The sequence below is a fragment of the Phascolarctos cinereus genome, unplaced genomic scaffold (genome assembly GCF_003287225.1).
Source record: "Phascolarctos cinereus isolate Bilbo 61053 unplaced genomic scaffold, phaCin_HiC Scaffold_4;HRSCAF=312, whole genome shotgun sequence".
NCBI classification, from domain to species: Eukaryota; Metazoa; Chordata; class Mammalia; order Diprotodontia; family Phascolarctidae; genus Phascolarctos; species Phascolarctos cinereus.
Genome location: NW_027555847.1, coordinates 620,609,605 through 620,636,384, shown reverse-complemented (window position 1 = coordinate 620,636,384; position 26,780 = coordinate 620,609,605).

Sequence of the window (26,780 nt, the reverse complement as noted above, 5' to 3'; positions counted from 1 at the left end):
CTAAGAATTCAAGACTACCTTTGGAGAGAAATAGATGTCTCCAAGGAATAAGGATGCCACTTCCTCATAGATAAGAAGGAAGGAGGAAAGCAGGGGTAATAATGGAGAAATTATGAGGTGAGAAGAGGGATATGTGAAAAACACAGGTCTTATGGCCATGACCTTCTATAAAGTAGGAATCTGGATAAATTGTATAAGCTGAGAAATTATAGGTCACAAAGAGAATGGGAGACATGAAATAAAGGCTGTGGAAGATATAAGGAATAATAAAAAGGCAAGTAAAATTATTTCTGAGGAGAAAATGAGGTTGGGTTGCTAAAAAAAAAGAAAGTCACATCATTTTATTATATATTGAAAAGGAATAGCAAGGTATACATATTAGATTTGTAGTTTCATGTGAAATCATCTTCCTGTTGTAGAAAAGCTTGTTTTATTTCTTAAATTCCAAATTAAAGAAATAAATAAAATTTCATGGTTGTAAGGATGAAATGAGATCATTGTAAAGCACTTAGCACAATGTTGGGTACATAGTAAGAGCTATATAAATTTTATACACACACGTATGTATATATGTATATATACATATATATATATATACACATGTATATGTGTGTGTGTATGCATATGTGTGCGTGCATGTGTGTGTGTGTATACCACCGGGCCTTTCCAGTGACCCAGGCCCACAAACTCAATGTCATCCTTGACTTCTCACTCTTAAATCAGTCAGCATTTCCAATTAAATTGCTAAATGATGACATTTTTTACAATATTTTTATACTTTACATTTATCATATACTTTCACATCTACTCATACTGCCACCATCCTACCTCAGACATCATCTCTCCCCTGCAAAATTGCGATCAATATCTCATTGGTGTCCCTACCTTATGACTCTGCCCACTCCAGTTTTTTCCTCCACGAGTTGCCAAAGTGATTTTTCTTAAAGCACAAATCTCACTATGTCATAATTCTTTCAGTCAATAAGTTCTAGTAGTTCCCTATTTACTCTGAAATCAAATACAAACCCCTCTGTTTGATATTCAAAATGCTTCACAAACTAGACTTTGATTACTCTGGAAGAAAGAGTAAGGCTGACCACTTTGTGCCACTGTGCCTCACTTAAATCCAATTCACTCATGTGTCTGGACATCACCCTGTGATGTCATTGATCCTCTTCAAAAGTGAAGGACAAACAACAACTGTACTACTACTATACTACTACTAGTCAATTATTGAGAAATTGTTTGCATAATTGAATAGTCATAATAATAATAACCAGCTATTCATATAGTACTTTAAGGTTTATAATATGCTGGAAATAATTTATCTCATTTGGTCTTCACAACAACCCTGGGAGTTGCTATCCTCATTTTACACACAAGGAAACTGAGGCTTAGAGGTTAAGTGACTTGCCCAAAGTCATGCAACTAGCAGGTATTTAAGGAAGGGTTTGAACTCAAGATATCCTCAATTTCAGTCTAGAAATCTTACCTAGTGTACCATATAACCTCTTTCTGATATTCTTATACATTATTGCTTTTTTACATAATCTACAATCCAGCCATACTGAACTACTTTGAGATAGTCACAAATGTGCTTCAATTCCCACCTCTGTGCTTTTGTACTTGGTGTTCTCTATGCCTAGGATACTCTTCCTCCTCACGTCTGCTTCTCAGAATCCCTAGTTTCCTTCAAGATTTTGTTCAAGTATCATTCTCCCCAGAGGGCCTCTCCTGTTTCCCCCTAACTGCAACTTGCATTCTCAGAAAAGAGCACAATAATTCGTATGATCTGGGGCCAATGTCCCTCAGAAACTACTACCTCTAGGATCCTGACATGTTTGCAACAGTCCCCTGATTACATCCTGCTAGTCATAAGTCAATAAACATTAATTAAGAGCCTACTGTGTATGAGAAATGAGTGCTTCTCTCCTGCATTTAATAGCTAATTATTATATTAGGACCAAGGTTTTCCCCCTTTCTACTTCCTCATCCAGAAACCAACCAGTGTGGGAAATCTCTCTTAAAGATTTACCCAGGCCAAGATCTAATCAGACAGTGAAAGAAATTCTAAGTTTGGGCTAGTAGATGCATTCCTACTCATTGTGTTTGCTCAGACAGATTTGGGAAGTGTTGATTCTCCCTTTTGTCAGTCAGGTAGTATGGAAAATGAGGTCTCTTTGACCAAGGTTGAGGTGATCCAAGTCATGTACCACAAGACCCTCGTTGCAATATAGCCCAGCATCTCATTGTAATATTTTTTTCTCATTAATTAATTTCTCATTAATTCTTAACGAATCAGAGTTGATCGTAACCCCTCAGGAACACCTACTCTTTGAAAGGCATATAAAGTGTGAACCCACCACATGAGGGTTCTTTTGTCTAAAAGAGATGGCCAAATGACTATCCTTTTATTAACCAACATGATGGTCTTATTAATAAAATGATTAAATTACCCAGAAACTATGGCTTTTGGAATTTTTTAATTGTCATATTTGTTATAGTCACTGTATTAAATCCTGAGGATACAAAGAAAGTCAAAAGACTGCCTCTGATTTCAAGGAGCTCATAGTCTGATTGGGGAGATAACAGGCAAACAACTACATACAAAATATAGACTAATACCACACCTCAGCTGTTACTCAGGACATCAATTTCCAAAACACCCAAGGACAGAGAACATCTTAGTACCAAGTGCCTAGCAATTTTGACATTCGGGGTGATAGACAAACTCCAACAAAGACTCAACTGAGGAAGGAATCACAGTCAAAGCAGGGGTCAGCCTCTTCAAAGCAGGAAGTCCTTAATATGCATTCTAGCTATGGAATCATAAAAGTTTATTAACATCCCATGATAACATTTCCTTTAAAAAAATGTGGGCGGGGGAAGGATCAAATCAAAAGCATGACTACTCTGTTTTTGTTAAATATGCTTCTGATCTAATTACTTTGAGCAGAACAAGCACCTAATAAGAATGCATTGCCAGTTAGGACATGGGCAAGACTATTCTTAATGTGGCATGTACCTGAAAGCTCATCCCACTTACTTTCTCAACTATGACAAATGGGTTGTGTTGACAATACTAACTCTGTGGGTATGGCTTCAAGGGCACTTGGGGAAAGGTCCTTAATTCTTGCCTACTCCCCATAATCTGCAGTCCAAGGGTGTTTCCTTATTATCAGCGGAGAAGAATTTGAACCAGTGACACTTATGGATTTTTATAAATCTGGGGTGGGGGAGGTTATAAATTTTCCATGGTAAAGTCTTCTGCGATCAGATTTTTGGCTTGTTCCAATATTAGGAACCATCAATGAGTCTTTTACACTGAGAGGTAAAATCAAAATGGAGGCTTTATATTACTCCTCCCCACCATGTCTCATACTCCCAAGGACCGTAACTTTGACTTTTCTTGCATCTTACAGTTACAAATTACTTTCTAGACTGCTCTTCTAGGTTCCTAACCACAGTGTTATCATCACATCTTACTCTTACTCACATAGTCAATCAGTTAGCAAATCGTATTATTTCTACATCTGCAACAGCTCTCAGTGTATATAGCCACCACCTTAGGTCAGGTCCTCATCATCTCTCCCAAAGTCTCCTATTTTGTCTCCTTGCCTCAAGCTTCTCCCAAATTCAATCCATCCTCCACACAGCCACCAAAGTGGTTTTCCTAAAATGAAAGTCTTATCATGTCACATCTTTTCTACTTTACAAACTCTTATTTCAGATAGAGAGATGGATATAGAAAGAAATAAACAGATACATAGATGGATAGAGAAAAATAGACAGATATATAGATATAACATGTATTTAGCACAATTTGTTAGGCATTGTGCCAGGCTCTGGGGATACAAAAACAAAATGGTTCCCACTCTCAAGAATCTTCATTCATACGAAGGGAAGAAAAAAAAATACAGGAAAGTTGGAAAGTGGGGGAGAAGAGAAGGGAAGGCACCTGTACAAGGGTAAAGCAGGTGAAGGGACATGGACTAGACTTTAAAATGAGAATAAAAGGAGAGGAAAAAAAAAATCTTTATTTACCTACAATGTGCCAGGGCAGCTAGGTAACAGTGTATACAGTGCTGGGCCTGGAGTCAGGAAGACTCATCTTCTTGAGCTCAAATTCAGCCTCAGACACTAGCTATGTGACTCTGGGCAAGTCACTTAATCCTATTTGTCTCAGTTTCCTTATCTGTAAAATCAGCTGGAGAAGGAAATGCCAAACCACTCTAGTATCTTTACCAAGAAAACCCCAAATGGGGTCACATGACTGAACAACAGAAAGAGAGGAAAAATATGTGATTAGCTGATTACTTAGTTTAGTGAAGGGCCTTGAGATTATATCTCATGAGTATTTGTTTAAGGAATTAAAGATGTTTCCACAAAGAAGGAAAGACATATAAAGAATACCTGTCTTCAGGTAACTTTAGGCAGCTAAGTGGTATAGTGGATAGATTAATGAAATTAGAATCAGGAAGACCAGAGTTCAAATCCAGCCTCATATACTTAATTAGCTAAGTGACCCTGGGCAAGTTATTTGACTTTAGTCTTTCTCAGTTTCGATAATGATAACACCTACCTCCTGGGGTTATTGTGAGTATAAAATAAGATATTTATAAAGCAGTTTGCAAACTTTAAAATATCACTTTAATGCTATCATTATTATTGTCACCATCATCATTATTAACAAAAGAGATTAGACTTGTTCTGCATGAGACAGAGCTATTAGTAAAAAGTGGAAGTTACAAAGAGGCAGACCTGGGTTTGATATCAGTAGTAACTCCCCAAATTTAGAGACCTTGGGTGCTTAGTATGGTGGCTGGTACATTTTTTTTTCTTTCAGTCATTTCAGTTGTGTCCTACTCTTCATGACCCCATTTCTGGGGTTTTCTTGGCAAAGACCCTCGAGTAGTTTGCCATTTCCTACTCCAGTTTATTTTACAGATGAGGAAACTGAGGCAAACAGGATTAAGTGATTTGCTCAGGGTCACAGGGCTAGTAAGTATCTGAGGCTAGATTTGACCTCATGAAGGTGAGTCTTCTTGATTCTAAGCCCTGTGCTCTACTTTGCCATGCAGCTGCCCTTAGATTGCTGGAAGGCATGTAGTAAGCACTTAATAAATGCTTGTTAATATCATTAAAAAACGGATGAGGCTAACCCAAAGGAAGCAATTTCCCCTCAGTAGAGGTATTCCAGTAGAGGCTGGATTATCACCTCTGGGGAAGTGAATGATAGAGTCTTTATGTTTCAGGTATAAGATTGAGGAATTGACCTCTGAGGTCCCTTTCTATCTCAAATTTTCTGAATCTATGATGGTACCTGGTAAACAAAGTATAGGACCAGGAACCATCACTATTGTGATCACGAAATATTCTAACTCTCTGATGTATAAAATCTAAAGGAACCCAGAGAAAGAAGACCATACTAGCTGTTCCTCTTAGAGGATGGGTGGTTTGCTTCCTTCTTAATTTTAATAACAAATTAGACCCCAATCCATACATTTCAGAATTAGGAATAACAACAATGAAATAATAAAATAATTATGGTCATGTACGTGACCATTGTGAATGTATTGCAATTATTAATTTTGTAGCATATAATAATTATTATAATAAAAAGCAAAACTCATCTTTTGTCTAGAAGCATGAAATGAAAAAAAAAAGTACAAATCAACAGGAGCCCCACAAGAAGGCTGAGATTCTGATAAATGATAGCTTTGAATTCAGTTCAACTCAATAAACATATAATGAATCCCTAAAATTAGCTCAGCAATTTTAAGTGCTTGCTCTGAGTTGGATCTTAATGGTTGAAAGAAAGATATCATGGTTATGCTGCATAAAGAGCATTGGACTTAACAGTCAAAAGACCTAGGTTCTGTCCTAGTACTGTCAGTTACTAGTTGTGTGTGCCTAGACGAATCACTTCTCCTCTCTTATTTTCAGCTTTCTCAACAACAAAAATATATTCTTGCATGACCAATAAAACAGAATCACAGGAAGCTATTATTAAAAATGATATTGTCCTTTCTTTCTATACATGTACCCATTCTAGTACTGGACTTGAAAGCAGGAGATCTAGGTTTTAGGAGAACTCAATTTCATAAGTATTTATTTTGTACAAGGAACCATGCTAGGTTTGGGGAAAACAAAGAAATAGCCCTCTCTTTCAGAAGGGAAAACAACATGTATATAAATGTATAAATTCAAAACATGTATAAATCAAATACTCTGTATTTGTGGTAGAAAGGGAATCAAGGAAGACCTCTTATGGTAGACAACACTGGAGTTAACCCTGAAAGGTAGTTAGGGATTCTACAAGGCAGAGGTGAGGATGGAGAGAATTTCAGACAGAGGGACCACAATACCAGAACACTTGGATGTCTTCTTAAAGGCACTTCCGATATAAAAATTTGCATTTTAGTAATGCCTATACTTGTCTTATCTACCCTACAACATAGTGTAATCCTTTCAGTCAGGAACTGTATCTTAGTCATTTTTCAAAATTCAAATTCAGCAAATACTCTTTTTCATGTTTTTAAAAAATTATTTGTTTGTTTTTAATATTTTTTAAATTGAGTTCTGAATTCTCTCCCTCCCTCTCCTACACGTTGAGAAGAATGGAAATATGATATCAATTATACATGTGAAATCAGGCAAAACGTATTTCCATATTAGCCATGTTGCCAAAAAAACCCCCATGAAAAATAAAGAAAGCAAAAAAAGTTATGCTTTGATCTGCATTCAGACACCATCAATTCTTTCTGGAGATAGATAGCATTTTTCATCATGAGTCCTTTAGAACTGTCTTGGGTCATTGTATTGCTGAGAATAACTAAGTCATACAGTTGGTTATTGTACCCTACTGATGTTACTGAGTACCATGTTCTGGTTCTGGTTGCTTCACTTTCAGCAAACATTCATTAAGCACTTATTGAGAGCCAAATACCGTCTAGGGTAGTGAGGAAGTAGAAGGATGGTTTAAATAAGAAAGTCAGTAAAAGGAGTTCATGGTATATGAGTTTGTGTGTGTGTGTGTGTGTGTGTGTTTGTGTGTGTGTGCACAAGTGCCACATGTGTGTGTGTTGAGGGGGCATATGTGCATGTACACATGCAAGCAGATATATGTGTATCTATCATGTATATACATATATTACATTGTCACACATGTTATATCACACAAATGAACAATGTGTAACATAAGGTCCAAGGGGGAAAGGTCATTGCTAACAGGAAATCACAGAAGACTTCCATAAGGGTAATTTCAGTTGAACTTTAAAGGACAAATAAGAATTCCAAGCAGAAAAGTAACAGTGTGAGTAAAGCTATGGAAATGGGGAAACAGACTGGAGCATGTAGTAAATGGAGGAGAGGAGATAAGGCTGAAATAGTAAAGTAAGTGGATTGTATGAGACTTTGAACACCAGGCTAATGAGTTTGAACTTTATTTGGTGGGCAATAGGCAGTCACTGAAGGGATCATGCCCTCCTCAACATTTAGTGTGTCTTGAAAAAAGAAGAGGTTCATCAAATTTTTGTGGTTTTTATTTTATATTGTTGTTTTATTTTTGTTATGTTTTTGCTCTTGGAGGTAACCAACTGCCTGGGGAAGTATTTTATGGGAGATTTCCAGCCCTGGACGGAGTCCAAGCCCCCTTGGTCTCATGCATGGTTGGATTAAAGATCGTTGCCTAAGACAGATGGGCACAGATGGAGACAGACAAGGAAGGTAAAGGCTTGTACAATTTAGGAGGTAGTTCTGAATGTACTGAAAATCTCATTTGTAGGAAAACCACACACTCTCTATGATGATCATTTGTGAAGGAAAAATGTCTTGGGATTCAAAGAAAAATGGAAGGTTTTCAGAACATAATGGAAGGTTCAGAAACATAATAATAACTATTGGGAGGGAAGGGGCAATGAATCCCAGAACAGCCATAACTGAAAAGGGGGCCAAGGTGGAAAGAGGAGGCAGCTCTCTCTGTACATTTCACTCAATGGCTATACCTCATGAAATATCTTTTGCCAAACTGTCAGCAGCAAGACTTCCAGACCAAGTTTTCCATAAACTGTAAAACTTTTTGCCCTACTTATGAACACAGTTAGGCATCAAGCTCAGAGCTGGCAGCAGTGATATGCTGGGAAGCCTCTAATACCAGGCAACCTACAAAGCTGATTCAGATGTCACTGTCTCTGGCTCTGTGATGTCATGTCACTTCTCTCATCTGAGATAAATCTCTTAATTTATCTGAAAAGCCCCCTTGTTTCCATGAGGCTTTGATGGATTTTATGTGGAAAAAGTGCAGGAGTATATTTCCCTTCCAACAAGTAGTTACACAGTTCACAGCACCTACTCCAACTCTGGCCCCCCTCTTCCCTTCCCTTGAAATCAGATCACTTCTCTGTTGTAGTTTCCACAAATATATGATTGGTTGGCAAGGTCCCAACCAGTCTTTGACAAGGAGAGAGGGGAGGGAGGGAGAGAGGGGAGAGAGAGAGAGAGAAAAGAGAGAGAGACAGAGAGAGAGAGAGAGAGAGAGAGAGAGAGAGAGAGAGAGAGAGAGCGCGCTAATTTCTATGCTAAATAGGAAAAATACCACCCTAATAATAAATCAATAAATTAGGGCATAAAAGTAGAAAAGGTTAAGTCATTTAATGGTATCCAAAGGCAGAAGATGAAATCCTGGTAAAAGCAAAGTGCTCCTCATTAGAACTCCTGTCTCTCTGAGAGGCGAGCAAGTTATTCTCACAGGTGTTATCTCCATTTCCCTGAGAAATGGAGGACAAGGAGGCCAAATGACTATCTATTTGCAAGACCCAAGTCTGTTAATCCTAGGGTTGTCTCTACTCTTCATGGGCCTCTCTTCACTCAGCTGTGTTTTTTTTTAATTTGTTACCAGGCCACAGGGCATTCCAAGCCCTTGAGTAAACTGCACTGGAACTGAGTTGTCTCAGCAATAGAGTTCTGTTCCCAGTACAACAATGTCTTATTCCAAGACAATAAACTTCCCACTTTATGAACAAGATCTGAACCACACCAGATTAGTAGGGAAGTGAGCAGCTGACCAGGATTTCCTTTCCTCCCACATTTTTACTGACAAAACTTGACCTATTGAAGGCACTCACAACCAGACATGGATTTATCTTTTGGAGCAAAGTTCTTAACCATTTGCATCACAGACCCCCTTGGCAATGTGATGAGGGCTTTCTTAGAAGTTGTTGATTCATAATTGAAAGAACTTGTAACTTACAGTTAATGAAAATAAAGTTATATTTTTCCTGTCCAAGTTCATGGGTCCCCCTGAGATCTATCCACAGGCCCCATGGGACCTTAGATTAAGAACCTCTGTTTAAGAGGATCAGAGAGAAATGGATTCTGCATTTAGTATGCTTGAGTCAATGCTCTAGGCAAGAAAAAGTACCCATTTCTGTATTTCTTATATTGCCAAAGATCCAATCAATCTACCAAAAAGTAAATACCTATAATAGTATTGGTATCAGATTCTATCTGCAACCCTACCTCTGACTATCTGGTTTACCTTGGGGGGGAAAAACACTTTATCTCTCAGGGCTTCAGTTGTTTAATTTGTGATATGTGGAGCTTTCCTGATCATATGATCAACAAGATAGAGAACATTTTTTCTAGTCTTGAACTAACTTTCAAATTCTCCTCAAGATAGGAATTATGTGCAAGCTGTAAAACAGTTGTAGATGTGTTCCCAGGCTAAGTCATCAAGAAACCTAAGAGAGTAATAATTTTGTGAATTAACAGTACAGAAAGCTCACACATCAACTCAGCACTCCCTCCACGGCTAACTCTCATGATCTGGCAGAACATATATCCCAATGCAGCTGCTAGTGCTCTGGGATTCAGATCCACTCAGCAATTTCCTTCCTGCTGTTGCAGCCTCTACCTGCACAATCCAGTACTCTGTCAATAAGCAGCAGATACCAGTCCTGACCATCTACTTGGGTGTGGTATAGAAAAGTTGAAGCATCTTCTGTGTGAGAACTCAACATCTTACAGCAGCCCTTCAACAGAGAAATAAAGAACAAAGTAAAGTGAATCTGGGAAATATCATGCCTGAAGGATGCACCAGGCATGAAGGAAAGGGAACTAGCATTTATCTAAGACCTGTTTGTTTAGTCCAAGGAACTGAGACTGGTGAAAAGTAAATTTCCCAATAGTGAGAGAAGACTGGGACAGCTTTGAGGTTCAGTTCCTGGACCTGCCATCAGAAAGGAAGGAATCAGAAAATAAGCAGTAAAAAAATATAACATGGGGAAAAAAAGATTAAACTTGCCCCTCAGTATGAAACCTCAGTTAAAAACCTAGAGCATATGTAGATAAGTCAATATGGAACATAGTAAACTGAAAAGATGATAACCACCAAGAAGTCTAAACAATTAAAAATGACTGTAAATAAAGATTGCAAGACAAAAAAAATATTGAAGCAACACCAAGTGAGAGAGAGAACCTTATGGATTTCCAAGAGAGAATGGAATCACAGAAGTTTGCTCCTGACTGGTCTAAGAAAGAAAAAATTATTTAAATTTAAAAGGGAATGTATGTCACAATCTATGGCCTACACAACAGAAATAATTACCTGACTGGGAAAAAAAAGAATCTGTTTTGGCCAGTCTCTCTAATGAAGCAAAAGAGACAACTGATTGATAATCCAAATATACTGAAATGAAGGACTGTCTGGAAGAAAAGAAGGAAAAAGTAACAATGGTAAAAGAACATATGATCTCTGTACTAGCATAAAGACAGTATGCATAGAAACAGATTAAAGGTCTTAGCTTTCCCAGAATAATATGAGTTTTAAAAAAAAAGATAATGAACAATACAATGCTAGAAATAATACAAGAAAACTGTCCAGAAACTCTGAATACAGAAACAAAGTACTAATCAAAGGAATCCACAGATCACCTGCAGACATGTAATGGTTAAATTTAATAATTCCAGTGAGAAAGAACACATTATGCAAATGGCCAACAGAAAGACCTTCAAATATAAAGGAAAGTGAATCAAAGAATACATGGCAATTTGGCAAGATTAGGGAATACGGATTGTCTAATCGTGCTATTCCTGTAGATCTAAAGTTCTGTGAATTTGTGAATTGATTTTATGAGGCTCTTTGAAGATGAAAGAAGTCTCAGTTGTCAAACGAGTTATAATCAAGAAGGGAAAAGAAAGCATGTATGCAAATAACTACAAAACCAAGAAAAAGGTAGTAAATCAGTCCTGTATGAGAGAAGAGATAGGGACAAGACCTATGATTTCAGTGGCAATGGGAACTCTCAGGTAGAGAAGCATCCAAGCAGCTAGGTGGAAAAATTGATAGAGCTCTGGCTCAGGGTCAGGAAGATCTGAATTCAAATCTAACCTCTGACACTTAGCAACTGTGTAATCCTGGACAAGTCAAACTTCTGTTACCTCAGTTTCCTCAACTGTTAAATGTGGATCATACTAGTATCTATCAACAAGGATTGTTGTGAGGATCAAATGAGGTAGTATTTGTAATGTGCTTGCACAGAGCCTGGAACAAAATAGGCACTCTAAAAATGTTTGCTTTCTTCTCTCCTTTTACCAATGCAGGTCAGCATCTTTTTGTCAACCTATAGTCTTAAAGAGTTTTTGAGAAGCACTGGGAGGTCAAGTGACTTGCACAGAGTTGCAAAGTTAGAGGTGTCAGAGGCAGGATTTGAAAAATCTTCCTTGCTTAGAGACCAGTTCCATATACATTATGTTACGCTACCCTTCTCTGATGTATTGCTCCAGATATGAACAGTACAAAGCCCTAAATAAATTTACAGAGATCTGAGGTCATCAGGAAAGACCTCTTTGGTGAGGAAAATGTTGAATTAGTCCCTTGAAGAATACATAGATTTATATAGGATAAGATGGAGATAGAGTTGGTAAGAGGGAATTCCAATAGGAAGGAATGGCATGAGCAGAAGAGGAGAAAAACGGGTTTGTATGTGGTGTATTTGATAGAGTATTGGATCTGGAGTCAAGCAAACCTGAGTTCAAATCCTGCTTTAGACATTTGCTAGCTGTGTAACACCTCTCTCTTAGACTTAGATTCTTCATCTGTAAATGGGGATAATAGCACTGAACTCACAGTGTTCTTTAAGGATAAAGATAACATATATAAAACCAGTTTCATTTGCATTTTCCGTATTAGTGATTGGGAACATTCTTTCATGAGGCTGTTAATATTTTGCAATTGTTTCAAGAACTGTTCATATCATTTGACCATTTATTTTTTGGGAAGTGACATGTATATATATATGTGTGTGTGTATATATGTAACATATATATATAATATACATATATGTGTAAAATATATATGTATGTAATATATACACACACACATATATATATATATGGATGTATATGCCAAAACCTTATCTAATAAATTTGATACAGATTTTTCCCACTTCACTACTTTCCTTCTTATCTGAGGTATATTAATATTGTCTATCCAGAAGCTTTTCAGTTTCAAGTACAATAATCAGTTATCTATTTTATCTTTGGTAATTACTTCTATCTCTTGTTTGGTGAAGAATATATCTCCTACTCATAGCTGTGAGAAGCATATGATCTACTTCTTTTCCAATATTTCATAGTGTGATCTTCAATATTAAGGTCCTGTATCCATTTAGAATGTATTGTGGAATATGGTGAGAGGTGATAGTCTAAGCCTGTTTTCTGTCAGACTGTTTTCCTGTTTTCCCAAAAGTTTTTTTAAATCAATTACGGAATTCATTCCTGGGTAATTTATATTTTCCACTTTATCAAACTCTGGGTTGATGTAAGTCACTTTCTAAACCTTAAGATGATTTATAGATAATGATGACAATGAGGATGATTAAAAGCAGAGAGCCACTTGTTATGTTGCGAAATGGCAAATAGCCATTTATTTGCCTGAATGGAATGTAGGGTTGGTATAACAGAGTATAAGTCTTATGAGATTAGGCTGGAAAGGCAGGCTGGGAACAAAATGAAGAGAACCTTGCAATGCTGTGATACTGAGGAGTTTGGCTTTCATTCTGTGGGCAATGGGAAGCCACTGAAAGGTTTTGGTTGAAAAGTGACATACATGAAGCCATTCTTTTGGAAGCTTATTTTTGCAGTTGTCCAGAACATATCAAAGATTTCTTAGAGATTGGAATTGGAGAGGACCTTAGAGATCATTTAGACCAATCCACTCATTTTAAAGAGGAGGAAGCTGAGAACCCAAGAGGGGTCCTATGCAGCATCACAGAGACAATATTAAAAAAGCTTGAGTTTGAAACCAAGACTTCCACCAGATGGACAGAAAAGAACCACAGAGTATCAGAGTTGGTTGGGACTTTAGACCCATCTAGTCTGACCCATTCATTTTATAGAGAAGGGCTCTAAGATTTAGAGACGTGAAATGAGTTGCTGAAGATCACATAAATGTTTAGTGACAAAGCTAAAATCTGGGTCTAGATCCCTTAATCCCAAAGCTGTGTCCTTTTTACCAACCTACAATGCCTTGTGTCAAGGCAGGGAGTACCATTAGGCAGTTACTTCTCTCCTAGTGTGAGGAAGTAAGGCTCAGGCTATACTGATGGTCAAAAAGATGAGGATGGTTTCAATTTGTGGAGAAGAAAAAGGAAAACATTTCATAGAAAGGAACCATGTGAATTGTCACATATGGAAAAGTAAGCACAGTGAGTGTAATGGTCTGACCGAAAGCCCTCTAACCATGGCAACCAATTCTATTGAAATTCCATCTATAGCTTCAGTGTATATCCTGGAAGAAACCTGGCTCCAGGAACTGAGGAGTTCAGTGTCTCAGCGTCCCATTAGTTTGCTATTGGCCCTGCTACTACTTTTCGCTTCTCCAGTTCCAAAGAATGAGGATTTGCCTTGTATCCTGGTCCCTCTTGCTAGTATAAACAGAGGCTCAAAGTTTCTTTTCTTATTGTGGGGGAACTTATTCCTACAGCCTCAGTATCTTTCATTGATCTGAGTATCCCCATGACTTATTGCAAGGCTTCTCCACTTGACTTTGATTATTTTTGCCACTTAGTGTATCCCTCAACACTGGACTTCTTTCTGTTTTTCACACACAACACTTCCATCTCCAAACTAAAAGCCTTTTCATTGGCTGTCCCCAATGCCCTCTTCCTTCTTACTTCCACTTCCTAGTTTCCCTGTATTCTTTAAGGTCTCAATGAAAACCCTGCCTTATGAAAGAAAGAAGCCTTTCCCTGTCCTCCTTAATTTAAGTGTCTTCCTTCCAAGACTACTCCCAATTTATGTTGAATATTTTTTGTGTGAGTATAATTGTTTGCATTTTCCCTCTCCCCCCTTAGACTGTGAACTTCATGAGAGCAAGGACTGTTCCCCTTTTTCTTTGCACCCGTTGTGTTAAGCACAGTGTTTGGCAATAATAGGTGCTTAATAAATTCTATGACTAATCAATTGCTACCTAAAATCTTGGACCTTATTTAGACCTTGACCAGTAGTGGTCATGACTTACCTGTCTGTCCAACTAGAAGTTGTCTCCTCCCCTCCAAGTTGATTGAGTAGAAAATAATCATCTTGAAGTCAAGAAGTATTTTGTTTCATATCCCTTACATCTAGTACAATACCTTTCACATCAGTAGATGCTTAACATTTTTAGAATAGAATAAGGTAGAAGGGAAGAGAAGACAAGAGAAGAGGAAAAAATAATATGATTTCAATACTCAAAGGTAATAAAATAATCAGAGAATAATAGATCCCTGACCTTAATCTCTGGTTTAGATCTTTAACATTCACTCAAATACTCCTAGAACTATTGATCCTCAGCATTTCCAGTCTAGTTTTTGATATTAAGGAGATTATCTTGAATGAAACAGAAGGTATGTGCTGGGTAGTAAAAAATCAGGTTGAATACATATAATAAGACCATAACAGTGAAGGTCTTGAAATCCTAACAAAAGAATGACTTGATAATTATAAGGAATTAGAGAACCACTCATTATTTCTGAGCAGTCACTGCAGCACTAGATTTGTTATTTCATTAATACAGGCAATTCCCTGGTGATTTCATTGGTACAAGAAACACTGATTAGTAATGCAGGTCAACGTCTTTTTTATATGTTAGGGGAATTGGTATGTAAAGGAAGAATCCAGTCACCAAAATCAGAGCAGTACCAGTAGGAAGACTCTAGGTCCTATGGCAGGCAAATTCCTCCTGCCAAGAATAAGAATTAGTCTTACGAGCTTTAATGTTTACCATTTCTGTAATCCTAAGTCATTTGCCCTCTCAGAGCCTCAGTTTCCCTATTTCCAAAATATGAACAATGGTATTTATATTACTTACCTCATAAAGTTTTTGTGAATACCTTCATAAAGTAAAAATTTAGTAAATGCTTGCCAACTTGTTGATTTCTGTCATTATATAACATATAAATCTGTAATTATTGTTATTTCCACTAGAGCCAATAGCCTTCTAATTGGTTTCCCTCCCTCAACTCTCTCTCTGCTCTAAACTGATCTCCACTAAGCTGACAGTGATTATCCTAAAGAGTAAGCCTGATCACCTCACTGCCTGCTCAATAACTTCTACTGGTTACCTATATCCTCCAGGATCAAATATAAAGTGCTTTGGTTGGCATTCCAAGCTCTTTACAACTTGATCCCTTCCTACCTTTCCAGTCTTCTCGCATGCCACTTGTCTCTGTGACCTCTATGATTCAGCTGTGCTGGTTGCCTTGCTGTTCTCTACTCGTGATGCTATTTCCTGTATCCATACATTTGCACTAAATATTCCTCATCCATGGAATACTCTCCCTTCCATCCTCCATCTCTTAAAATCCCTGACTTCCTTTAAGACTCACCTCAAGCACTAATTCCTCCAGGAAATTCTTTTTTGGTCTCACAGAAGCCAGTCCCATCCTCTCTCACCTTATCTTACACTACTCTTCAATTATTTTATATATTCTAACTTAGAGAGTATCTCTCTAGTAGAATATAAACTCCTTGAGAGAAAGGACTGTCTTTGCTTTTTCTTTGTATCTCCATAAATTTGTAAAGAGCCCAGAAAACAGGCAGTTATTAATAGATGTTTGTTGATTATTTTTTCTTTTTTGAGGCAATTGGGGTTAAGTGACTTGCTGAGGGTCACATGCTGAGGCTGGATTTGAACTCAGGTCCTTCTGACTCTAAGGCCAGTTGCTTTATCCACTGCCCCAAATGATTCTTGAAGGCTACCCTAGTGAGGCTTGTTAAGTCATACAAGATTAGAAAGGCTTCAAGGTCTCTCCAAAAATTCAACTCAAAATTAATCTGTAAAATCACAGTGGAGCTGCAATCAGCATCATTGGAGAGAGCATTCATGTGGACAAAATCCCAGACCCTTTGTACAAGTACTAAAGCATGTATTGTTATTACAATATGTAAACAGTTTATAAGGAAAACTTATTTTGGCAGCAGAATTAGGGATGGCCTGGAATGAGATGAGGAAGGAGAGCAAGTAGAAGGCTTTTACAATAATGCACATGTGAGACAATGAGAGAAAGGAAAAGCTGACTATAAAATACATTTCAAAGAGGAGAAAGAGACAAGACTTCATAACTTGCTGAGTTCAAAATGAAAGGGAAAGAGATGAACCAAAGATGTCTCTTAGCTGCCCTCTCCTACAGGAAACTTTTCCTGATCCTCCCGGTTGCTTGTTTTCTCTCCCTCTTGAAATTCCTTTGCATAACTTTGCATACATTTTATTTCCATTTTTCTATGTGCATATTTTATTGTAAGCTTCTTTTTAACAGTTTTTCTTTGTTTCTTTCCGTTTTTTTGTATATCCAGTACCTTACACAAGAGAGGTGCCTAATGAATGATTGTAAAATTGAATAGTTCCAAATTGTCTAATACTAGTGCCTGGGAAAGTGGTAGAATCATTTCTCTGATGATAGAGAAAGACAATTTGGGAAGAGGGAGCAAGTTTGATGGAGAAACAATTTCTACTAAATCTGGCTTTGCCACACTTCTTGACTATCAATCTCTCTGGTCCCAACTATTTCTTTTTCTCTCCCTCTCTCCCAAATGAAAACTTCCACATTTTTTTCTTTAAAATTTTTATCCCAGTCTTTTGTACCAGTGTTTCTAGGCCACCATTACCCCATCCCATTTGTGAGTGGCATTTTCTGGGCCTGCAAACTCCCCTATAAAAGATTCAAGACCCCCAGGAGTTTTCTGACCAGTCTTGTAGAAATATTGCTCTAAACCATTTCCAGGTTTGGCTTGGCTTCAGCCAAGTATTCCACTAAGGAGCTGAGGAAATATTTTATTTTTATCATTATTTCATTTTAAAAAATCAAATGCCAGTTCCAAGAGAGAAAAAATAAATGTACTTTGGGAGTTTATCTTGAACATATTTATATCTTATAATATAATACCTTTCATCTGAGTGACTTGGAGATGCTAGAATGAAAATAGCAATGTTAACCATAATGTAAACATTATTTTCTATCTGCACATCACTACAAAGTCATTTGACTGTGAGGATTAAAAAAACTAAAAAAAAATTAAGAGGAAAAACCTGGACATATTTTGCTCAAAATTGTCTTCAGATTTTGGGGGAAGACCATGGTATTTAATGCTTAGAAACTTGAAGAAGGAAGTAGAATGGCTCCTACTTCCATGAGCACATGGGCAGTCTTGCCCTTTTAGTGCTCACAGGCTCATACGATGATAATATGTAGAGTTGGAGGGTACCACAGAGGTCATCTAATCCAATCCTCTCAATTCACTTAGGAAGTGACCAAGGTCCACAGAGACTAAGTGTTTTGCCCAAGATCACATTGTTAGATAAATGCTTTAGAACTGGATTAAAAAAATTACAGATCCAAACAATTTCTATTCCTTTTTGATAGACATACGTACCCACACATACACATAGACATTATTTCCAACATAAAATAAAACCTCCTTTAAGGCAACAACTGTTTCTCTTTTTTCTTTGTATTACCACAGTGCCTGCTATATTGCACACACATAATAATTTTTTTAATGAAATCAAAATGGTGTTTCATTCCTACAGCAATAATTAACTAATTAAATTCATCATTGGTATCTTCTCTGGGGCAGCTAGATAGCAGCAGGCCTAGAGTCAGGAGACTTGAGTTCAAATCTGGCTTCAGACACTTACTAGCTGTGTGACCCTGGATAAGCCACTTAACCCTATTTGCCTCAGTTTCCTCATCTGCAAAATGAGCTGGAGAAGGAAATGGCAAACCACTTCAGTGTCTTTGCCAAGAAAATGTCAAATGAGGTCACAAAGAGTCAGACATAACTGAAACAACTGAACAACGATAACATCTTCTCTGTTCTGCTTCCCCATTTCTACCTTCTAGTAAGTTCACATAAGAATTAAGAAGTCTGTAATGACTATGTCATATTGGTTACCTTTGGAAATTTGCAGGGGGATGAGGTTAAACTAATAGAAGACTTAAGCACTTAGAGGACAGGGGTAAGGTAGGGATGATGGTAATATCTGAAATATCTGAAATTCTACAGCTTAGCCCTGAGAGTGAATTTACTGAGAGTCCATTTACTGTTATCTGGCCATATTAATCACAGGAATGAAACATGTCAACTGTTTCATGAACTTCATACCTAGACGATTACAGTGTTTCCCAGGATAGTGATCTTGGTCTTTCTATCTTGGCTAATATGAATATCTACTGACTCCCTACTGTGGAGACCCAGGATTCTTGACACACCCAGGGTTCTGTAAACATACATGCACAGAGTTCATGTGAAAAGGAGGCCCATCTGTTATTACCAAAGGGTCCATTAGGGCTTCTTTTCCAAAATCCTGCCAGGAATTGACATCATTGGTCTTGTAAAGCATAGGAGATCTACTTACCTACAAATATTCAGGGCCAGTATCTTACCTTCATTAGAGAGTCAACCTTCCTAGTTGTTTTAATTAGTGTAAAAGAAGTTGATTAGAGAGTAGATCTAGAGGTAAACCAGACTTCAGAGCTCAGTCCTAAACCACTTAGGCCACTATATCTACTGGTTGGCCCTAGATACACAAACTAGGCTTTAGCTTCTCATCCCTTTCAACTGTTAACCCAGACCTCACCACCATTCTGAACCACCTGCTTCTCACTTCATATAACAACACTTCCTTTCCTATTCATCTTTTCCCTGATAGGTGTTATCTTCTCCTATTAAAATGTGAGCTCCGTGTGCATAGGATTATAGATGGATAGATAGGTAGATAGACAGATAGATAGACACACATATACAAACACACATGTATGCTTATGTATATATACACATATATGTATATGTATGTATAACATGTACATGTAATATAATGTATATAATAATATACATTTATAGATATATTTATTATTAAATATATTTACATATAAATTTATGAGTGTATATGATATCTATCCTCAAAGAGCTTACGTTTTTGTATGTATTATTTATATCTATGTACATACATATTATGCACCAATAGTGCTTAGCATAGTGGCTGACACATATGAAGCATTTAATAAATGCTTATTAATTCATTCATTCAATAAGTAATTAACACCTACTGGCTAGAAGTCTTTTACAAAAGTGATTTTCATTCTACAGATGAGAAAACTGAGGTCAAGGAAGTTGTTTTGCTCAGGGTCATAAGAGCAGTAAGTATCAGAGTCAAGATTTGGAACCAATTCCTCAGACTCCAGAACCAGGATTCTTTCCTTTGCTCCACAGTGAAATTGAGCCAAGTTTGTCTCAGCTTAGACATTTATCAGCTATGTGACTCTGGGCAAAGCACTTAAATTCTCTGAGGCTCAGTTTCCTGTTATTTGTATATTATTTCCTATTATCTCTATGACGGGCACAAGTATAGCACAGTGTTGTTTTGATGACAAATGAGATAGTGCTTTGCAAAATTCAAAGAACTAAATAAATGTGAGCTTCTATCATAATCTCAGAACATTCAAGTAGTAATGTTTAGAGATCATTTAAATAGACAAAGTAGGGGCAGCTAGGTGGTGCAGTGGATAGAGCACCTGCTCTGGATTCAGGAGGGCCTGAGTTCAAATGTGGCTTCAGACACATAACACTTAGTAGCTGTGTGACCCTGGGCAATTCACTTAACCCCATCGCCTGGTCAAAAATAGGTAAAATAGACAAAATAACTACAAGATCATTTTTGTAAAGGGCCTCATCTAGGAAGTGTTAATCACTGATTGAGTGAATGCATGAGCATTATTAAATACTTAAAATGTCCCAGGGATTATGCTAAGCACTGCATCTAATTTTTGTCTTTTTTAAAAATTTAGTCCCTATCCTTAAGGAGCTCACATTTTACAAGGGGGGAATAACATATATAAGGGGAGAAATGACCAAGGAAGGAAGTGATGTTATCGGGAGGTAGAAAGGGGGGAGGGAATGGTCTACAAGGGTGACATGGTTTGAGTAGATGGCTGGATGGGCTATAAAACTGAAGCCTGTTGTGGTATCTAAGACCAGCCAGTAGATATCAGTAGCCTACTACTGTAGTAGGCTCCTTTGCATACACAGATTCATCAGTTTACTAGGTTAGGAACTCCAAAAGTGAATAGATTCATTTCTCCCAGAATACAGAGGTATGAAGGTCCAGATCTCAAATCTTTGATCCGAATTGGGAGAAGGTCAGCAGCACAAACATGGTGAAATGGCCTTGGATGAATATCTAGTTAGTATGTGAGGCTTAAGCAAGGGTAAAACAATGGCCCACCCAATGAAACTTGAAGTGAAACTGTAGCCTGTCTCTCCAGTAACAGTTTCATCTTCTGTTCCAACTAATCCATTTACCAAAGGATCTTCCACTGAAGCATGCTCACTCAGAAAGGAGTGGGACTGCCAGGTCTTTCTCTAACTCAGTGTCCTCCCAAGTTTCACGAAGTTCATTTATTCTGGAACTATTCTCAATGTGAATAATTATGTTTCTTCCCACCTACCACCTTTTCATTAAGTTCAGGTAACAAAATTTTTTTCACCACCACTAGGAGGCACTATTGGTATAGCTCTCAATCTTCTTACCTGCAACTTGGCATGAAGTTGGTTGTTATGTGTCTATGCCCTGTAAACTACTGTTACTACTAACCTAACTGGTTACAGGAACAGGGAAATGGACTACACTATGATAGGAAAATCTAAATCTAGAGTTTGTCCTCTACTCTACCTCTTCTCCTCCCCATTCCGTTTCTACCAATTTTATCATTCATATCAACAATTAAACTTCTGAAACTTGACACTGGATTCATTTTAAGCCGATCTTCTAATTTAAAAAAGAACCTATCCTGATGCTGCTTATTTATCCAGTTTCCTTACTTTATTTTAGAGTTTTCTGGAACTCACTCCCTCCCTTACCTCTACCCTTATTTTCTTTCAAAGCATCACTAACCTACTACCTCTTATATGAGGCCCTCCTCATTCTTCTAGGATTTATTTTTTATTAATTTTATATGCCTTGTATTCACTTTCTTATATAGATAGGATGTCTGCACAGGAGAGTATAAGTTCTCTGAATGCAAGAATTAATTTAAAAAAGTGTCTTACACATAGTTATCCCTTTAACTGAATTATTTAAATGTGTATTAGCCTAAGGGATAGGGTCCTTAGAAAACAACTCAGGTTGGTAGTAAGTCTTAGATCCTCAACCAGATGTTCCACAGAGAAACAAAGACAAACACAGAGTAGAAGTTACTGATATTGCTACATTTGAACCAGGGAGTATTCGAATAGAGGTTGAATGCTTGTGCAAGAGTCCCGTGTGGGATAAATAGTTAGACTAGGAGTGAATAGCTAGACTACAATGGGAGTTCTTTACCTCTTTTGTGTCATGGACGTCATTGGTGGTTGGGTAAAGCCCATGGGTCAGCTAGGTGGCACAGTGTGTAGAGTGCTGTGCCTAGAGTCAGGAAGACTCATCTGTCTGACTTCAAATCCAACCTCAAATACTTACTAGCTGTGTGACCCTGGGCAAGTCACTTAACCCTGTTTGCCTCAGTTTCCTCATTTGTAAAATGAGGTGGGGAAGGAAATGGCAAACTACTCTAGAATCTTTGCCAAGAAAATCCCAAATGGGGTCATGAAGAGTCAGATATGACTGAAACGACTGAACAACAAAACCCAGAGACTTCATCTCAGAATCAAGTTTTTAACTGAATAAAATGAAATAAATAACTTTACACAGGAAACCAATTCTATTGAAATATGGTTATTATTTTTTTTAAGTTCACCTACCCCAGGTAAAGAACCCTTGGACTAAGGTGTCTTCTAAGAACCATTTCAACAGGGAAGTCTACTCTTCTATGATTAATGTGTATGAGTGCCAGCAGAGGGCCTGAGGTAAAGAGAAGAAGACTAATCGTGGAATCCAAAAAAGGAAGGAAGGAGGTGGGGAGGAAGAAGAACAAGAGAATGAAGATGGATAGTTACAAAGGACATCCATCAAATGCCTCATTCTTGCCTGACTGAGATCCAAGGAGAGCCTAGCTTATATGTTGGAAGGTACTCACCATCTTTAAACTGAAATAGGCAACAGCGTTTTGATTCATGTTGTCTTCCCTAAGGCTAACTTGAAATTAGTCTTCCTGTGTCTCATTGATCACAATGGGAAAAATGCTGCTTCTCTCTCCCCTCCCCCCCCACCCCAGTTGCCCTCTCTGAACATTAAGGGCATATTCTAAACTTGAGTCTCAAAGACCTTCTAAGCCTAGGCATGAGGAAAATAATAAGGGGGCTAATTAGAGTTCCAGGCTTCTCTCTAGGCCTCATGCTACCTGCTTCAGCCCTAATGTTGTTGCTGAGATCCAATAGACTGTCCAGGTGTGAGCTGTCCTGCAGGGTTTTTTTTTCCTCCAAGCAATGGGAACTGTGGAGATAAAGTCCTATTGTACTCCTGCCATAGACTACCAGTCACTAATCCCACTGGAGTCCTATAGAATCCCCCTCTCCCTCCCCACTCTCTATAGAAACTATGTGTTGGGGGCCCAGCAGGAAGAGGTGATTAACAGGACCACCCAGGCCACCAAACATTGTTTAATAGTCTAAGACAGTAATGAGAAGGAGAACAGCAAAATAAGTTATTGTGTGTCTATGCTCTAGGGCCTCATTTCTCTCATATGTCAAAATGGAGGAATGGATAAATTGCAGTATAAGACTAAAGTGTATCAGAGTCTGAATGTTGATGGGTTTAGGAAAGGCATAGTAAGTGTTCTGTACATATTGTTGGATGATGAATGAATGAATGGTTATAACTAAAATTAATTTAGCACATGTTTTCATGTATCATATAAAGGAGGCATGGTGAGTAGACAGAGCTCTTTATATGAAGTCAGAGCACCTGGGTTGAGAGTATAACACATCCAAAATCATTTTTAACCTCCCCAGATCTCAGTTTTAAAGAGAATCTAGGTGGTATAGTAGATAGAGTTCCAGGCCTGGAGTGAGGAAGACTCATCTTCATGCGTTTAAATCAGGCCTTAGACACTAATTCACAATGTGACCCTAGACAAGTCACTTAACCCTGCTTGCCTCAGTTTCCTCATCTGTAAAATGAACTGGAGAAGGAAATGGCAAATCCCTCCAGTATCTCTGCAAAGAAAATCTCAAATGGGGTCATGAAAAGTCAGACAGAACTGAAAAACAACTGAAAGAACCTCAGTTTCCTCATATATAAAATGTACCTCAAGGTTCCTTCCATCTCCTTGTTGATGTTATTATGATTTCACAATCACATTTGACCTTTTACTACAACTGTGTGTAATAGGTTGTACAGGTATAATCCCCATTTTACAGATGACAAAACTCGGTCTCACAGAACTGAAGCAACTTGGTATTGACGCAGTGGGTGGAGTGTTGGACCTGGAGTTAGGAATTCTGTAATTCACATCCTACCTCAGACACTTATTTAGCTGTGTGACCCTGGGTAAATTAGTTAACCTCTCTGAGTATCACTTTTGTCATCTGCAAAATGGTGATAATAATGAGTTAATATATGTAAAGTGCTTTGTAAACCTTAAAGCATTTTATCATCATAAAATAACAATATAAATGCTAGCTGTTACTGTGGAAGAGGGACTACAAGGTGAAAGAGCTGTCAACACAATGCTGATTGAATTCTCAGTATTGAATTAGAATTAAGAGGGAGAAGGGAGAGTGAACAGTGGACCATCTAGGTCTTCAAATGAAGGCTGAATGGACCATTAGTCTTAGGAACTATAAAAGGGACTACTGTTTGGGTACAATTTAAACAACGTATTTGCTCAACTGTCTTCCCTCAAAGGGGAAGAAACTCTCTTACCTCCTATATGGATATAGCTTATAGAAATATAAGTAAATTAAAAATATGTAGAATGTAATCTCATGAAATAAAGTATTGATAACTGGAGATAGGAGTCAAAAAAAAAAAAGAAGCCTTATGTAGTCAGTGGCCCCTGAGATTTACTTTGAAGGACGCTAGGAATTCTTCAAAGTAGAGACTAAGAGGAAGAATATTCTGGTTGTTGTCCCTTATTCTCAGAGACAGCCAAAATGACTTCACTATGTTAGAGTCAAGTTACAGTGCACCAGACTATTGCCGATCAGACCAATATGAGCTGGGAATGCTCTACTACAGCTTGGGCACAATCAGTCCACGTGAACATTTCGGGTGGATTCTCAAAATCTCAACATCTTGCATTTCTTTTCAGCTACTTCAGTTCTGCTTTGCTCTTAGGCACAGTACCTTCTGTGATAAGAGTATGCCCTGCTGGGTCGTCCTGTGCCAGTGTCTCCCAAGTCATGCAATCAATTCCAAAGTTCTTCAGAAAGACCTTGAGAATGTCTTTGTATCACTTTTTTCTGACCACTATGTGAGTGCTTGCCTTGTGTGAGTTCTCCATAAAATAGTCTTTTAGGCAAGCATACATTTGACGTTCAAACAATGTGGCCACCCATTGTAGTTGAGTTCTCTGCAAGAGAGTTTGAATGCTCTGTCGTTTAGACCTCAATGTCTGGTACCTTATCCTGCCAGATGATCTTCATAATCTTCCTAAGACAATTCAAATGGAAGCAATTCTGTTTCCTGGCATGGCACTGGTTTACTGTCCAGGTTTCACAGGCATAGAGCAAAGAGGCTAGCATAACAGCTCTGTAGCCCTTCAGTTTGGTAGGCAGTCTAACACCTCTTCTCTCCCACACTTTTCTTCAGAGTCTTCCAAATACTGAGCTAGCTCTGGCAATGCATGCATCAACCTCATTATCAATGTGTATATTCCTGGAAAATATACTGCCAAGGTAAGTTAACTTTTCAACAGTATTCAGAACTTCTCCATTTGTTGTAACTGATGGTACCACATATGAATGGTGTGGTGCTGGCTGATGGAACACCTGTATTTTCTTGGTGTTAATTGTTAGGCCAAAATTAGCACAAGTAGCATCTCAGCTTCAGAGGCTACATTGAGTGCACAATCATCTGCAAACAAAAAATCATGCACCAACACTTCCTCCACTTTAATCTTGGCTTGTAGCCTTTTCAACTTGAAGAATTTACCACCAGTATTGTAGCTGACCTCAATTCTGTGTTCATCCTGGAAGATATTTGAAAATATGGCTGGAAATATCACGCTAAAAAGCATGGGAACAAGCACACAGCCTTGTTTCACTCCACTGGTGATTGGGAAAGTGCAAACGCGTTGTCCATTATCCAAAACCCAGGCAAGCGTGCTGTCATGACATTGATGTACAATACTGATGAGCTTCTGCAGGCAACCAAATTTTGACATGATTTTTCATAAGCCCTCATGACTGACAATATCAAAGGCCTTGGTGGGATCGACAAATGCTGTAATCAAACCTCTCTTCTGCTCCTGACATTTCTCCTGGAGTTGTTGGGCAGCAAATGCCATATGGACTATTCCTCGGCCCTTTCTGAAGCCACACTGGCTCTCAGATAGATGATCATTTTCCAAGTAAAGGATCGGCCTGTTAAGGAGGACTTGGCAAGGATGTTGCCAGCAATGACTGAGAGAGAGAGAGCCCCTTGTAATTGTCACAGGACAATCTATTTCCTTTCCCTTTACAAAGATGAACAATGGAAGTGTCCTTGAACTCCCGGGGGATAACCTCCTCTTGCCATATAACCTGGAAAATTTCAGTCAGCTTCTGTATGAGCCATGGACCTCCCACCTTGTAAATCTCAGCTGGAAGGGAATCAGCAGCAGGAGCTTTGCCACGGGAGAGGAGCCTAATGGCATCCAAACCTCGTCTTCAGTTGGAACTTTGACTCTAGAGAGAGATTGATCGCAATCTGAAGTAAGTGGTCAATGGCTTCGGCACTGACTGATGATAGTCTGTTGAGAACACCATGGAAGTGTTCAGTCCATCTCTCCAGGATCGTGTCCTTATTACTGATAAATGTGGCTCCATCAGCACTGACTAGCTGAGATGTAACAAGGCTTTTGGTGGATAAATAGCCTTCAGGGTACCAAAAAAAGCACTTTGGATTGTTTCTATTGATGTGAAACTGAATTTCATCTGCATTCTTACTGAGCCAAGAATCCTGCATCTCTCTAAGATTTGTTTATATTTTACTTTTGATGGAGTTAAATGCTGCCTTCTTAGAGATAGACGAACTATCTTACTGGTAAATCTTGTAGAGTTCTTGTTTTTCACTTAGCAGCTATTTTCCCCTCATTTTCATCAAACCAGTCACGATGGTTTCCAGTGTTCTGACGCAGATGAGCAAATGCAGTGCTGTACACCACATC